The 17,047-nt window shown below is 48.5% G+C and overlaps 2 pseudogenes; one reads left to right on the top strand and one right to left on the bottom strand.

The window, feature by feature from the left end:
• The first annotated feature begins 1,801 nt into the window (after positions 1-1,801).
• Positions 1,802-3,992, top strand: LOC136529044 (shikimate kinase 2, chloroplastic-like; annotated as a pseudogene).
• Positions 3,993-4,304: 312 nt separating this feature from the next.
• LOC136529043 (transcription termination factor MTERF8, chloroplastic-like) lies at positions 4,305-5,497 on the bottom strand (annotated as a pseudogene).
• Positions 5,498-17,047: the final 11,550 nt, after the last annotated feature.

The raw sequence follows: 17,047 nt of genomic DNA on the forward strand, positions 1-17,047 counted from the left end.
CGCGGAGTACCTGTGGTCAGCGGACCATCGCCGGTACCCCAGCATGAGCTGGACGTCGCGAAGGCGCTCCCAGAGGTCCAATTAGCTGTTCCGTTTTATTTGTTTGAACTGAATATGCATTTGGAAACCTTCAAGCAGCATCTGATGCACTCATCCTCCTGCGATCCCTAAAGAAGTCACTGTCACATCGGATATTTGAATACTAATTTATAGTATTAAATATAGACTAATTATAAAACTAATTGTATAGTTTGAGACTAATTTGTGAGACAAATCTAGTAAGCCTAATTAGGTCATGATTTAACAATGTGGTGCTATAGTAAACATGTACTAATGATAGATTAATTAGGCTTAACAAATTCGTCTCGCTAATTAGCCACACGACTTCTGTAATTAGTTTTATAATTAGCTTATGTTTAGTACTCCTAGTTAGCATCCTAATGTTATCCGATGTGACACGGACTAAACTTTACACTATCTCCAATGACAACACCTAAAATACAAGATCCATTTGACCTTTGGATAGCGCTACGGGTAAAGAGTTCAATACCCATTCACCATCTTCTCTAACAATAGGACCCAATAGGTTTTCAGAAGAGAGGATACTCATATTTAGGTTGTATCTCTCAGATAACCTAAAATTGGTCTCCCATATAGATAATCTGTTGGAGGCTGATTTTGGATCCCTGTTATCTATTTTAAGTTTATGTGCCTCTATAGGTATCTTGTTGGAGACAGTTTTAACCCCGGGATCCGAACATGCAAAAATCATTGCTGACCTTAACTGATGCATGAAACGATAAGAACCTGTGAGTAATAGATGCCAAAAGCAACTTGGTGGAACGGTAATGCCCCTCGCACAATGTCTCGTTACTCTCATCTACTTGTGGTTGCATCTTGTTACCACTGTGTCACATGAGATGATACCGCCTCTGCATCATTTCTGAAGGTGAACTCAAGATATTTGAAAAGAGCATGCACACACCACATAAAAGCAAAGCAACTAATCAATGAGATTTAGTTTGTCTTATCAGCCAAGCAAACAGTGTTTTTCTCTGACAACAAATCCGTGAACAGTACTTTTCAAGGTATACTCACTATTTGTGTTATTGACTAAAATTTGAACTTAAAAGTCAAATATCGCATGTGTCCGCAAGACTTATTTGTATAAGTATAAAAACTAATGCAAAATATATTCAAATTTCCCATTACCTGAAAGCCTTAGGCCCTGTTCGGCCGGCTGAAACTGATGCTGATTTGTTGTGAGAGAAAAATACTGTTATTTCACTAAAACGGTACGGCTGATAGATTCAAGCGAACAGGGCCTTAGTTCAGTATCGCAGAGAGTAACACTATTAGATATGAATGTTCAGTCAGAACTCACATGTCTTTGTCAAGTTGGTGCCTGATCATAATATTCAAAGCGTAAAATACATCGTGCTATTATGTAAATTCATTAAGCAGGCTGTACAATTATATTCACATAAATAAATGATTTTTTTTCTTTTTTTTAATATAATTTTGATGTACAAGAATTTATTTCTTCCCGTCGCCACGTACGGCACGTTTGCCGGTACGCTACTAAACACTGACGATCTGTTTAGCGTGAGAGGCGTGGACTGGAATATAGATAGACGCTGTAAGGAAATCACCAAGACACCAACAGGCAGAGAATCAAATCTCTCGTTTCTCATGTGGGAGTACAACCGAACTGTCGCCCCACCGTCCTCGTCCTCCGTCCTGGAACCGGTCATCTCGATCGCGCTTTTTAAGACCGCGTCTCCGATCGCAGCGCATCCACGGACACCCGCTTGACCGCTCGCCCGCGCGCGCCTCCCGTTCCCTCGTGCTCTGCTCCCCCAGCGTCGCAGGCTGCTTCCGTGCCCTGTAGCACAGCGTGCCGCACTGCCGCAGCCGATGGAGGCAGGGGCAGGCAGGCGATGCAGTCGCATGCTACGGCCGCCGTTGGGCGCCGGAGCGCGATCCTCGGCGGCAGGGAGAAGGGGGCGCGGGCTGGGAGCCTGCGGGTCGGAGGACCTGCCGGTGCCGGAGCGAAGGCCATGGCCATGCGGACTCGAGGGACCAAGCCCGTCGCCCCGCTCTGGTGCGTCAATTCAGCTGACGAGAGCATGCACAGTTCAGCTGACGAGGCCCTGCTATTAAAGGTAAATAAGAGTACATCAGATTCAAATTTCTTATATGAATGAAACCAAACATGGCACCATGTATTTCTGGCCATCTTTGTGATATGTATTTTCCATTTTTCCTAATGTAACTGCAGAGGAAATCTGAAGAAGTTCTATTCCACTTGAATGGGCAGTGCATTTACCTAGTTGGTAAGCTCTGAACTTCCGAGACCTCTCTGTTTGACCGAAATTACATATTGGCTTGTCTTCGCCTCAGTAACTAACAAGGGCGTGTTCATACTGAAGGAATGATGGGCTCTGGAAAAAGTACGGTGGGGAAATTCTTAGCTGAAGTTCTGGGTTATTCATTCTTTGATAGTGATAAGTTGGTAGAACAAGCAGTTGACATGCCTTCTGTTGCTCAAATATTCAAGGAGCATGGTGAAGCGTTTTTCAGAGAGAATGAGGTAACATTTCTTGATTATTTTGAATATTGTTTGCTGAATTTTCCTTCCTATATGTTGGCAAGATTTGTATAATTTCTGATGTTCGAAATTGTGATGACAGTTGACAGTTTCTGATGTTCGAAATTGACTGCTTGATTTTCCTTACCCAACATAAAGGCTTATGCAATGACAGTTTATTGCTTCTCTGCTGTTGCAGAGTTGTGTCTTGAGGGATTTGTCCTCAATGAGGCGACTAGTTGTCGCAACTGGAGGTGGTGCTGTTATTAGGCCAATTAACTGGTATTGAAAAAAAAATCTGGTTTCATGTCTTTTAATTTAGACCTTGTTGTGTCTTCCCAAACAAATAATATTTTTTATTGTTTCTTATAAATTCAGGAATTACATGAAGAAAGGTCTATCTGTTTGGTTGGATGTACCTTTGGATGCCCTTGCGAAGCGCATTGCTCAAGTAGGGACTGCTTCTCGTCCTCTTTTAGACCAGCCATGCGATGATCCATACACAGCGGTAGCTACTTTCATCCTTCAAGATGTGTTGCTTGAGTATCCATAATACTTCGAATCGCTGAACTATTTTTGTTTTAGGCTTTCTCAAAACTAAGTATGCTTGCGGAGCAAAGAGGTGATGCTTATGCAAATGCCGACACAAGGGTCTCTCTTGAAGGTATGTTTCCCTAGGACAAACATCTCTAGAATATTCCCTATATTCATTATTACATATGGCCCTCATTCTTTCGCAACACACAAGTTTCTCCCCTTCATGCATAAAACATTGCCTAACAGTACATGACACTGCATTTATTTGTGCAGAGATTGCAGCTAAGCAGGGCCATGGTGATGTTTCTATGCTAACACCGACCAATATCGCTATTGAGGTTCTGTACTCATTCTTCATTCATGTGCAGTTGTTCAATTGGCGTACCGTATATTGGCCACAGATTTTGTTCCCCCCTAACGTCAAATCATGCTAATTTTCAGGCGCTACTCAAGATTGGGAGCTTCGTCACTGAAGATCCCACAGCCAATGACCATATGCTGGCAACTTACAAGCTGATTCTCAGAGTCGCAGTATAAAGGCCTTGTAGAATTTTGACCCCTTTGTACCGTGTATCAGTAGAGTGCAGCTCTTACAATATTTATTTGTTCTTTTTACTGGAATCCAAGAAAAGGATGGTTTTGTTGTAGGGAATTTGTAGAAATCCAATGGTAAACGGTTCATTTTGTAGAAAAGTCTAAAAAATAATTTTCAAAGGGTCCTTGAAATTTCTCCAATGTAACTGGTTACATTAAGCATCGAGAAAGCCCCTGAGCTCCTAGGCCATTGGGAAGATCCACTGTTAGGGTAATTGTATAGCCTAACACATTGCTTATACCACAAGTTGTACTACCCTGTACAAGACACCAAAATTAGTTTCATATATATCATGTAACAGCGCAAAATTCAAGAACGTTTTCCTTGCTTTTTCATTTCTTATTTTTACAAAGTGATTGGTTTCATCAGCAAATTTGTTTTCACAGGTATCCAATTTTCAATAGTGTTTTGCATTAGCGATGAAGGGTGAAGAAACATTATCCTCAGATATATCCAATTTAAGCAGTGCAACTTAAAAAGGGATAAACCCAATTTACGAAAAGAAATCATCCTACCACTGCCTCAGACCAGTGCCTCAAACATCCTACCACTGCCTCAGACAGTGTGTCATCCTACATTCCTACCCCTGATCACAGAGAGCAAAGATAAATCTACCCCTGATCATAACCATGCTGCACCATCTTATTTACCACAAGTCAATTCTACAAACACAGCTGCAGGATGTAGCAGTTAGGCAAGAAAAGAAACAAAATTACCAGCTCACTGCTAAGTGTCAAAACATTGCTGCACACTGAAGGGTTAAACACTTGCTGAGCCAATGCTGGGTTCCTGAAATCTGAAGGTAGGCACTTCTCCTCTGCAAGCAGAGGCATAATCTAGGGCGAGGCTTGGTGCAGCTTCCTTGTAAGGGCGTATGAACTTCTCCATGAAGACATTCTCGCTCACCTGGACAGCAGTATAGTAGCTCCGGTCCTGCTCCAACAACCCTTTTTCCTTCAGGTAATTCACAACATAGTGCCGGGGCATGAGGTGGCGTTCCAAGCTATATGTAAGCAGAGCAGGCCTGTGAGCAATGTACTCCGGCTCCAACCCAACCTTGGTGATCAGGAACTCTGACATGCGGCGCAGCCTGTCCTTGGAGTGCTTGAGCACCAATGGCAGCTTGGAACCCGCAACGCCCAGCTCAGCATCCGACCACCGAAACGTTGTCTTAAAAAACTCCACCTTAGCTTTGATCTTTTCCTCGCTGAGGAACGTGACAGCCAGCAGTACGTGCCTAAACATCCCAGTGCCACGAGGCACACCGACAGCTTCAGCTCGCTCCACCATTGCCCGGACGCGTTCTGGGTTGGTGGTGATCAGCCTAAGGACGGGTATGGACAGCTTGGCAATATCACAAGCATCTAGCCCGCACTCCATCAGGAAAGCGACGTTGGCCTTGACCACGCGCTCGAGGTCGGAGCTGAGGAGGTAGGCGTTGCTCCTGAGAGCATGGAGGAGGTTCTCGAAGGAACCGAAGAGGGGAACGTAATACTGCAGCTTGGAGACCACGGTGGGGCGGCGGAAGCGCGCGGGGTCGACGAGGACGAGGCGGGCGATCTGGGACGGAGAGAGGCCGAGGTCCCGGAGCTCCGCGAGACGTGGGGTCAGCGTGCGCTCGACCTCGGAGCAGAGAAGCTTGGGGTCGTAGGCGACGGCGGCGGAGAATCGAGTCGTGGGGAGACGGCATTGGTGGCGCAACGAGAGGAGAGTGACGGCCGTGCGGGGATGGACGGAGAGAGGAAGTGTTGTTTCTGGACAAGGAGCATGGGCATGGCTGCCGGCGCCGGCGGGGACGAGGATGGGACAGTGGGAGAGGAAACACTATGGGCACGGGCTGGTGGTTATCGCACAAAATGAGCTAACTTTTTTTTTTCATTATCTTATGCTCTTCTACAACTAAAAAGAACAAAGCGCGTGAATATTTTTTTTTATGCGATATTTATTTTGATTCGTCCGTCTGTCCATGTCTACGATCCCATGACATCTTAATTACTGATTCATCATGCCATTCTCCTTGATTGAATATTATCTGTCATATGATAGAGAAATCACGATAAAATAGGAAGTAGAAAATTATTGTGCTATCCATATACACATTGTATGTTTGCATGCACCAGCATATATGGCAACGAGCAAAAGGAAAGAAAATTAACACAGAAGAAAAGAGAATTAAGACAAAAGAAACATCTTTGTATTTTTAAGAACCTTGCCGAATCTGTCTATATTTATTTAATTTCCATCTTTGTATTTGCAAAAGGGACAGTTTTTTTCTCCTTTTATTTGGTTTCACGCTCACGTGTTCCATCGCCCTCGCTTGCTATTTCTTGCGTGAACCATAATTCGTGGTGATGTCGAGCAGGTTGCGGGTCGTTCGGGGCTTAAGGCAGCCAAGCTTGTGGATCAGGGACTTGTTGGTTATCCCAGAGAGAAATGCGCTGATGGCGTCCGCGTCGATGACATCAGGAAGGGAGTTGCACCGTTTTGAGCACCTGTGGATGTAATCCCACATGGACTCATTGGGCTCCTGCTGGCAGCTCTTGAGGTCTCAGGAGTTCCCAGGGCGGACATACATCCCCTAAAAATTTCCGACAAAGACCCTCTTGAGGTTCGCCCAGTCACGAATGCTGTCGCACAGGAGGAATTCGAGCCACGCTTGAATATGTTCCCCCACGTAAATGGAGAGGTACCAAATGATGAAGTGATCATCATCCACTCCTCCGGCTCATCAGGTGAGCTGGAAGTCTTCGAGCCATATACTAGGATTCGTCTCACTTGTATATTTGGCAATATTGGTTGGTGGTCGGAAGCACTGTGGGAACGACGCTCTCTGGATGCATCAGCCAAAGGCCCGTGGTCCTAGGCCATCTGGGCTGGGACTCTGGTCATCTGGTCGGCGACCATGCCTGGGGTGCATTTCACTGCTCCCCTCAATGGTCTGGGCGGGGTCCGTGTTGCCTACCCTTACTGCCGCCCAATGGATGTCATCATCATGCCGGGCCCGACGCTAGTTGTTGATGATGCTACGAGCGTCTTGGTTCGGCCCGAGGCGTTCACGCATAGGTGACCGGTTTGGAGCGGGGGCCAAGTCAGGCCATGGTGTAGTTGCGGCCTCCTGTTCCATGCCTAGTGGCTGCAGCGGCGGGTGGATAGAGCGATTCGTCTGGTGCGTCCCTACTCCTTTGGTGGGGAGAGAGGTCGCGAGTCGGTGGCACGACACAGAGCTCTCTGCCTATTGAACGGTGATGGTTTCCATCAGTACCTAGAGGTTCTGGTGGATCGCCTGTTCCTAGGGGTTGCTCGGCTCGAGAAGGCCGCGCAGGAGCATCGCCGCCACGACGATGTTCTGGCCAGCCTGAGCGAACTGTGGGGGATCATTCCCCCCATCGATGATGTTGTGTTGGACCTAGCGGGCGTGACCCTAGGCGCCGCTCGTCGAGTTATGCGCATGGGGCACAGCGTGCTACACCTCAACGACCAAGCTAATTCTGTCACCATTGTCGTAGCTCCTCGCCGTGCTCTCATGCACATGCGAGGGCATCCACGTGATGGTCTGGAGGTGTGTGGGTCTAAAGAGACTCCACCAGTAGCGGCGGCTATTCCGGAGCGTCCGCCATAGCGCACTCATGGGATAGAGGGTGGCTAGGTGCCATGACATCATCGATGCTGGAGCCGTCGCTCTCAATATCATCATCCATGAGGTCATGAAAAAGAGGTGGGAGCGTAGTCCGCCATCCCCACGAATTTGGATGTGAGAGAGGGCGGCGCCAGCATCTTTCAGAGCCCCCGTGCATACATGTCCATGGAGGACACGAGGCCATAGAGAAACCGGACGCACGACGGTCGTAGCTGGGACAACGGGGTCCCTCTGGAGAATTGGTGGAAAATAGTAAACAACGAGTAAATAACAATATATACATTACTCACAGTAGGGTTTGAACCTAGTGTAGGCTCAGAGCGAAGTGCAGGCGCCTCATCATTGAGGTCACCGGGAGTCCTAGAGCCGACAGAGGACGTGCCTCCTTCGACGGGCACCGGAACAAGTGCGTCCTCGTGGAGGCACAGCACGCCGAGCCGGTCGGCGATGAAGTCTAGGCTTCCGAAGAGGAAGGCCTAGGATAGCTCGAAGATGGGTGGAACCCACATCCCAATAGGTGGGAGTGTGGGGAACTCCAGAGAGCCGAAGCGAGTTATATCACTTGAGCCCGCCATGGCTAAGGTGGCAGAAAAGTGGGCCATCCGATGACGAAAAAAGCATGAACGTACGGCGTCCTCCCCATGGACGATGCCAACTATTGGTGCAGAAAATGGCCAACACGTAAATATTTGTAGTTTTGCCGTACGTTGTGATCGGATGTGACCTAGCGCTCAATGACATAGGGTTTATACTAGTTTAGGTAACATATCCTACGTCCAGTTTGAGTCAGTCGATGACTTTATTCCTGAGCCCAGGTGCTTAAAGTTTGTTGTGGGGTTACAAACGAGAGGGAGAAAGATGGAGGTGCAAGAGGTCTGGTCAGACTCTGGACCGAAGGGCCGAGAGTGACAGGAGCTCCTAAGTGCGCTAAGTATTCGAGCGTGTGCTCTATGTAGCATTAGAGTGTCTAAAGCTAGCAGAGGTAGAATCGATCGTTTGTTGTTCGGATCATCAGAGAGTCATCGGAGTTGGGAGAGAGCGCATCCCCTTTTATAGATCAAGGGGACAACCTTACAAGTGAGAGAAAGAGAGAGTACATATACTAAGTCTTGGTGCCCACGCCATCAGGTACAAGATGATTGTAGGCACCCACAACATTGTTTATGCCAGACGCATGTGGGAGGTTTTACCGTATTCACCATGTATGGCAAATGACGGTGCCCACAACACTGCTAATGCCTAGATGCATGTGGGGGTTTTTACCGTGTTCGCCTGGTATGGGAGTTGAGGGCACCCACAACACTATAGGGTAAACATCGGTGCCCACAATACTGCTTGGGTTCTGACATGCATGGAAGGTTGCAGGGCACCCTTCTAACATGTCATGTTGGTACTGTCCTACAGGTGTACAGGGTACGGTCCCTGGTATTGCGGTTGACTTGAGCGTTCTGCCTTACTTGCTCCACTCGTTTCCTGGGTCCTCACCGAGCGGGCATCCCTAATCGGTTGGTCCTAGTCGGCTCCGACTGTGCCAGTCAGAGAAGAGCTGTAAACAAAGGTTTGGTGCATCTCCAGTCAGAGATGCGGGTCAGAGTCGGAAGCAGAGTTGGCTAGGCCTTCCGGTCGGAGAAGCGAGGTGGAGTCAGAAGCGAGCGGCATACCTATTTGGCTAGGCCTTCTGGTCAGAGAGGCAGGCCAGAGTCAGAAGCGAGCATCGTTCCTCCTTGGCCAGGCCTTTCGGTCAAAGACATGGGATGGAGTCTGAAGCAGCATTGGCCAGGCCTTCTGGTCGGAGAGGTGGGCTAGAGTCAGAAGAGAGCATTGTTCCTCCTTAGCTAGGCCTTTCGATCGGAGAGGTGAGCTAGAGTCAGAAGCAAGCATCATTCCTCCTTGGCTAGGCCTTCCGATCGGAGACTGAATCACCCTTTTGTCTTGTCATTTAGGTATTTTGGGTTGGCCTAGGAGTTGTGCGTCATTTGCAACATCGTCTGCTAGGCCGAGCTTTTGCTAGGAAGTAGGTCCATGAGGGACCCCAGGTTTATGAACTCGACACCATCGATCGGAGGAACTAGGATCAGGGCCTTCGTTAGAAGTTGCTTGACCATGTCAAGTGCCTCCTAGGCCTCGGATGTCCATTCGAAGTGGTCGACCTTCTTCAGAAGTCGATAAAGAGGGAGACCTCATTCATTGAGGCATGAGACAAAGCTGCTGAGGGCACCGAGGCACCCTATAACTCGTTGTACCCCCTTCATGTTCTGAATTAGGCCCATCCTTGTGATGGTCGAGATCTTCTCCGGGTTGGCCTCGATGCCACACTCGGAGACGATGAAACCAAGCAACATGCCCCTCGGGAACCCAAAGATGTACTTCTCAGGGTTGAGCTTAATGCCATTTGCTCGGAGTTTTGTGAAGGTCTGCTCAAGGTTGGCTACGAACTGGTTAGCTCATTTAGACTTGACCATGATGTCATCTATGTAGGCCTCAATGATCCGCTCGATGAGGTCTTCGAAACACTTGAGCATACAACACTAGTACATAGCCCCAGCATTCTTTAGATCGAACGACATTGTAACATAGTAGAACAATCCGAAGAGGGTGATGAAAGATGTCGCGAGCTGGTTGGACTCTTTCATCGTGATTTGATAGTACCCGGAGTACGCATCAAGGAAGAAAAGGGTTTTGCACCCTGATGTAGAGTCGACTATTTGGTCTATGCGTGGCAAAGGAAACAGATCCTTTGGGCATGCTTTGTTGAGACCCATGTAGTCAACACACATCCTCCATTTCCCACTCTTCTTCTATACAAGAACGGGATTAGCTAACCACTTTGGGTGGTACACTTCCATGATGAATCCGGTCGCCAAAAGCTTCAAGATCTCCTCACTGATGGTCCTACGTTTCCCCTCATCGAAGCAACATAGGCATTGTTTCACTGGCTTGGAGCCTGGGTGGATCTTCAAGGCATGCTTGGTGACTTCCCTCAAAATGCCTAGCATGTCCAAGGGTTTCCACGCAAAGATTCTCTGTTGGCGTAGAGGAAGCCGACAAGTGCGCTTTCCTATTTGGAGGAAAGCATAGTGCCAATGCGCACCACTTTGCCCTTGGGGTTGCCAGGGTCTATGAGGACCTCCTTGGAGACCTCCACTGGCTTGAGAGACCCGATCAACCACTTGGGGTTGGGCGCTTCTTTGGTGACCTCCTTTCTAATAGCCACGAGCTCTCTAGAGGCGACGATTGCCGCGGTGTGATCGTAGCACTCGACATCGCACTCGTAGGCGTGCTGGAAGGAGGTGCCGACAGTGATGACCCCACCTAGGCCCAGCATCTTCAGCTTTAGGTAGGTGTAGTTGGGGATGGCCATGAACTTCGTGTAACATAGTCATCCTAGGATGGCGTGGTAGGTTCCATGGAACCCAATCACTTTAAAGGTGAGGGTCTCCATCCTATAGTTGGATAGACCCCCAAAGGTGATGGGCTGATCGATTTGCCCAAGTGGCACGACCTGCTTTCTAGGCACGATACCATGGAAAGTTGCTCTAGTCGGTCGGATGCATGCTCGGTCGATGCCCATAGCATTGAGTGTCTTGGTGTACATGATGTTGAGGTCGTTGCCTCCATCCATTAGTACCTTGGTGAGCCATTTCATGAAGATGATCGGGTCAACCACGAGCGGGTATCTCCCTGGTTGTGGGATGCTCGCTGAGTGGTCGGTCCGATCAAAGGTTATGGCAAACTCTGACCACTGGAGGTAGGTAGGTGTTGCCGACTCGGCCATATAGACCTCGCGGTGCATGAGCTTCTAGTGGTGCTTGGAGTCATAAGGTGCTAACCCTCCAAACATCATGAGGCAATCATCTAGGGTTAGAAAGCCATCATCCTTCCCCTCAGCATCGTCTATGGTTAGGTCAGGGTCCATCCCATGCTTCCCTTTGTTGGAGCCTCCGGCCAAGAACCGCTTCATGAGGTCACCGTCCATATACAGATGCTTGATGGGGAAGGGATGGTTCGGGCATGGCCCCATGAGCAGCTTCTTGAAGTGATTTGGAGTGCCCTCCATGGGCTTCCGACCCCCCTATGGTCGGTGGCGGCCATGAGCGAGCCCTCGCACTATTGCTTGTTCTTCTTCTTGATGGGATTGTTAGAGGTGCCTTCATCGATGTCCTCATCCTATTTTGCCTTGCCCTTGAGGTGGTCGAAGATCGCTCTGACCGCCTCTTCATCAGAGGCATGGCTGGTGGTGATGTCGAGTAGCTCCTTGGTGGTTCATGGGCCCTTATGTCTCAACTTGTGAACCAGGGACTTGTAGGTGGTCCTAGATAGGAAAGCTCCTATAACATCGGCGATGTTAGGTAGCTCATTGCACTGCCAGGAGAAGCACCAGATGTACCCATGAAGGGTTTCTCTAGCCTTCTGTCGGCAGTTCTTGAGATCCCATGGGTTCCCAGGGCATTTGTATGTGCCCTAGAAATTCCCCATGAAGATCTCCTTTAGGTCCACCCAACTTTGGATTCTGTTGGGCGGAAGGTGTTCCAACCATGTTCATGCTGAATCGGCCAGGAACAATAGAAGGTTGCGGATAATGAAATCATCATCATCCACTCCACTGGCTTGGTAGGCAAGCCAATAATTCTTAAGCCACAGTCCGGAGTTTGTTTCCCTATAGTATTTTAGGATGTTGGTTCGTGGTCGGTACCTTGGGGGGAAGGCGGCGTTGAGGATATGTCGATCGAAGGCCTAAGGCCTATGTAGGCTGGGGCACGGACTTTGGTCTTCGCTGTAGTCGTAGTGTCCACCATGACAAGGGTGATAGCCATGGCTCGCTCCCTCTCTCATGTCATCGTATGTACACCTATGGGCATCAAGGGTGTCACATGCATCACCGTTGTTGTCGAGACGCTAATGCACTGGGACTGCAGTGCGCTACCTGCCACCTTGTGGTGCCTGATGGGCTAACGTGTCCTTGCTAGGGTGCTCTAAGGGCATGCGCTGGCTGGCATCGAGCTTGCATCGCCGAGAGAGCGAGCTCTAGAGCAGCGTACAATCCTTGGGCATCGTGGGCCTCGGAAGACCATGGAGCAAGGCCACCACAGCAGCGATGTTCTGGCCCTCCTAGGCAAAGAGTTGGAGGGCTTCATCGTCCGCGATGATCCTTCGGTTCATGTCGTGGGCCATGGCGCGCGCGCGCCCACCATCTCTGTGGCGCTCGATCTCTTGATCGAGCTCTGTGTGTTCCTGCTCGAGCTAGAGTCATGCTTCCTCGAGCTCTTAGTGTCGAGCCTTTAGCTGCTCCACCCGCATGTGAGGTGGGGCCGCTGTCCCCCCCTTGACCTCATCATCAAGGTCATTCATCGGGGTAGATTCCTCTTCGTGGATGATTTCGATGTGTCTCTCGGGGGTACCTGCAAAAAACATTCATGAGAGGGGTGATGACTCCCCCTACTAGAGTCAGAGCCGGAGGGAGACTTTGATGCTCTCGTGAGGTGGTCATGGAAAGACTCCATGACATATTCGATCATCCCCATGAACCTATTGTTCATGGGGGATGAAGGTGCGCATTGTGCCACAGGGTGGTCATCGGTCTCTATGGCTTTGTAGAGACTGAACAGGAGCACTATTGGGGCGCTTTGGATGAGGTATTCTAGAGAGAGCAACTCCCCTCTAACAACTTGTGCCATGACATTGGCAAACAAAAAAGGTGAGGCGGCGCAGGTCTTCTCGAGACGGTCGGAGTTCTAGGAAGACACCGAGCTAGTGCTCAAGCCTCCCATGGTCAAAGTTGAGGAGCTAGTTGTTTGTGGGGGTGTGGGCATCTGGTGCGTGCAGCTATAGCTCCTCAAGCACCTCGGTGATTGCGTCGAGGCCAGTGGAGTGGAGAGGTTGGACGGTGGCGGGAGCCATTGCCAACTCTCCCTCCATTGTGATGATGAAGTCTAGGTCCCTAGAGTGCACATACAAGCCTGGGACCCAGCTGAGGTTGTGGCTAGCCATCGGAGGCCTGGTGTTGATGTCAAGACGTGCAAAAGGCCCCTACCTAGCACATCAATTGTCGGTGTTTTGAGTAAACACCAATGAGTAAATTTGTATTATTGCACATCTGGCATAGATGGTGTGCTAAGAAGACATAAGGTTTATACTGGTTTGGGTAGAATGTCCCTACGTCCAGTTCGTGGTTGCTGCTCATGTTACTAGCACTAAAAGTTCATAGTAGGGGTTACAAACGTGCGAGAGAGGGATAAGTCCCAAGTCTTTGCTGGAAAGAATGAATGGGTACCGAGAGCTCGGTCACTGCTCAGCTATGTGTTCGAGGTTTGATGCTAGTGGATTTGATCTGATGTGGTGTGATGAACCGATATGATCCGATGCCCCTTAATGGGATGCTCTACTTTCCCTTTTATAGGCCAAGGGAAAGTAGGGGTTACAGTGGAGGGGAAAGAGGAAAAAGAGAGAGATAGAGAGAGAGAAAGTCCTTCAGGGTCGCCGAGCCTTTCTTTTCCTTTGTGCAGACTCCACTGACACGACAGGTGGTGATAGGGACAGCTCCATGCTAGGTGCCTATCCACCGATGATGCCATGCCCTAGCGTTGTCAGCATGTCGTAACATCCCACTCCACCCCACGCGGGCAGCGTGGTGAACTAGCATACCGATCAACGGCCGTACAGGGAGTGGGCAGCATAGTGACCACGCGACCATCACTATGGGTGATGTGAGTTCCCTAGAATGACATGTCATGGGGGATGGGTCATGTTGAGATGTGATCGCTCCCTGCATGATGCCAGAAGTTTAACCTTGGGTTGTACTTTCTGGTCCATAGTGGTTGGTGACGATGTGAGCTTCCGTTAGGAGCCATGCCTGAGGGATCGAATGAGGCGAAGCTAGCCCTCAGACATCGGGTGAGGTGGAGCCAGCCCTTAGATGTCTGGTGAGGTAGGGCCAGCCCTTAGACATTGGGCGAGGTGGGGCCATCCCTCACAGTTTAGCCGAGGCAGAGCCCATGACCCCGGTATCGAGTGAGGCGAAGCCACCCTCAGGGGTCGAACAAGGCAGAGCCCATGGCCTCGGTGGTCGGCAAGAGCTAGAGCCAACCCTCAAGGGTCAAATGAGGCAGAGCCCATGGCCTCAGTCATCGGCAAGAGCTGGAGCCAACCCTTGGGGTCAGACGAGGCAGAGCCCGTGGCCTCGGTGGTCAGCAAGAGCTATAGTCATGCTCTTGACCACTTGGATGAATTAACATTGATGGCTATTAGCTACTTCTCTTTGGGTACCCTAGTATTGGTCCCCGACAGGTATGCAACAAATCTAAAGAGGAGAGTGAACTTAGCTACTTTGCGAATCAACGGGCTCAAGAGTCATGACTACCACATATATCTTGAGCGGCTACTGTCGATGATGGTTCGAGGCTATGTCCCTAAATATGTCTGGATAGTGCTAACGGAGTTGAGCAATTTCTTCTACCAGCTTTGTGCTAAGGAGTTATCTCGTACCGTGGTTGCAGACATGGAAAGAATGGCACCTGTGTTGCTCTGCAGGTTGGAGAAGATCTTTCCACCTAGCTTCTTCAATCCGATGCAACATTTGATTTTGCACCTTCCGTATGACGCACGAATGGGAGGCCTATGCAGGGCCGTTGGTGCTATTCAATTAAGAGATTTCAAAAGGTTATTCGAACTAAATGTAAAAATAAATGCAAAATTGAAGCATCCATAGCAGAGGCATACATTATGGAGGAGGTGTCAAACTTCACAACAAAATACTATGCTGACAACCTTCCTAGCATGCATAATCCACCCTCTCGTTACAATGCTAGCGAAGATGAATCGAACCTTAGCATTTTTTTAGGGCAACTAGGAAGTGCGACTAACAAGACCTTGAAACATGAAGAGTGGCGCACTATTATGCTATATGTGTTGACCAACCTATCCGAAGTGGAGCTGTACATGTTGTAAGTTCTCAACAAACTTTTTCTCAAGTAGTCACAATTCTATGTCCAACTCCCTTGTTTCTTGTTGGTATAGGGAATTTCATGAACAATTCTGGCATGAATCAAGGGAACCTACCCCATGACCCTTGGGTGCGGGAAATGGAATGCCCGGTTTCATTTCTTGGTTCAAACAGAAGGTACTTAGTTTGACATTACAAGTTGCTCATACGTGTGACTAATATAACGAACTACCCTGCCTGAACTTGTAGGGACAAACCAATGCGTCTATGAGTGCTGAGCTGAGATAGGTTGCTAATGGTTGTGCCTATAGGGTCATGTCATTTACCGGTTATGACGTGAATGGATATCGCTTTCACACAACAAGCCACGAGCAGAGTCGGTCCAATCGAAGAACCACAAATACCAGAGTTTTTATGCAAGGCTTAGATAGGGTTGACTATTATGGAAGAATTGAAGAAATATATGAACTCATGTTTCATGGTTGCAAACCACTTAATCCCATTATATTCAAATACCATTGGTTTAATCCTGAAGTAGTGAGGTGGACCCCTAATCTTGGGCTAGTCAAAATTCGACAATCATTCGTCTTACCAGGAGACGATGTCTATATTGTGGCTCAACAAGCCACGCAAGTTTATTATCTCTCATACCCATGCCAAACTGTAGACCATCTTAAGGGTTGGGATGTCGTGTACAAGGTATCGCCACATGGTAAACTACCTTTCCCAAACAATCAAGATTACAACATAGACGCCAACACATATGATGGAGAGTTCTTTCAAGAAGATGGGCTCAAAGGGAGTTTTGAGATAGACTTAACCAAAGCTCAGGGTATGGAAGTAGACAATAAAAGCGGTGCTGACAAGAACGCTGGAGACGAGGTTCAGAATGTGAAGGACTTAGAATTACTTCAACGATTACATCTAAGCAATGATGGTGATGATGACATTCCTCCTTCGGAGCACGGGGATGATTATATCGACATGCGTGATAGTGATGATGAGACTTATGATCCAGCTAATCCTAATCATGATGATTATTTCTAATACATGTATGATCTATGCTAATTGATTTATTATTTGTCATACCATGTTATTTTCTAAGTATGTTTTGTTTATTTTGCATCTATTTTGATGTATTATCTGTGCTAATTGGTTTACTCTTTAATTGCGGGTGATTGAACAATGGTGGGCAGTGTAAAGAGGATAATGTCGCTTTACTCAAAAGCGACAGCGACACGTAAAGGGTCCGATGCAGCTGAGGGGTCCGAGAAGAGACCTCAGGGGAGACCCAAGGGTCAAGGGAAGGGTGGAGGCAAGATGAGGCCACCGTCGCCTATACCTTTGTCGTCGTCTGAGTTACCTTCCGCTCACTCATCCTTAGAGGAGGAGGAGGAGGTATAGGTGGAGGAGGAGGTAGGGGTGGAGGAGGATATAGGGGTACCTCTTCCTCTACTTCGTCACGTGTGTGGTTGTGAGGTCCCTCGACCCTCCCGAGGCAACCGATATCTCTTGAGAGACGCTCGTTGATTCGACCCGATGGAGATAAGTAAGTAACTTTAGATGTTATCACTAATTTTTCATTTGATATGTTCAAAATTATAATAGAAACTAATAATTTATCTTAATCACTTGGGTAGGGGTTAGAGGAAGGTCGATAGGGGTGATCACGCACGCCGTGTGAATGGCATCCTTGGTCTTTTGATCAAGGAAAAGTTCCCTGGCCTGGTGTAGTTCGGTGAAACTATC

This window comes from Miscanthus floridulus, chromosome 19 (assembly GCF_019320115.1).
Source record: "Miscanthus floridulus cultivar M001 chromosome 19, ASM1932011v1, whole genome shotgun sequence".
NCBI lineage: Eukaryota > Viridiplantae > Streptophyta > Magnoliopsida > Poales > Poaceae > Miscanthus > Miscanthus floridulus.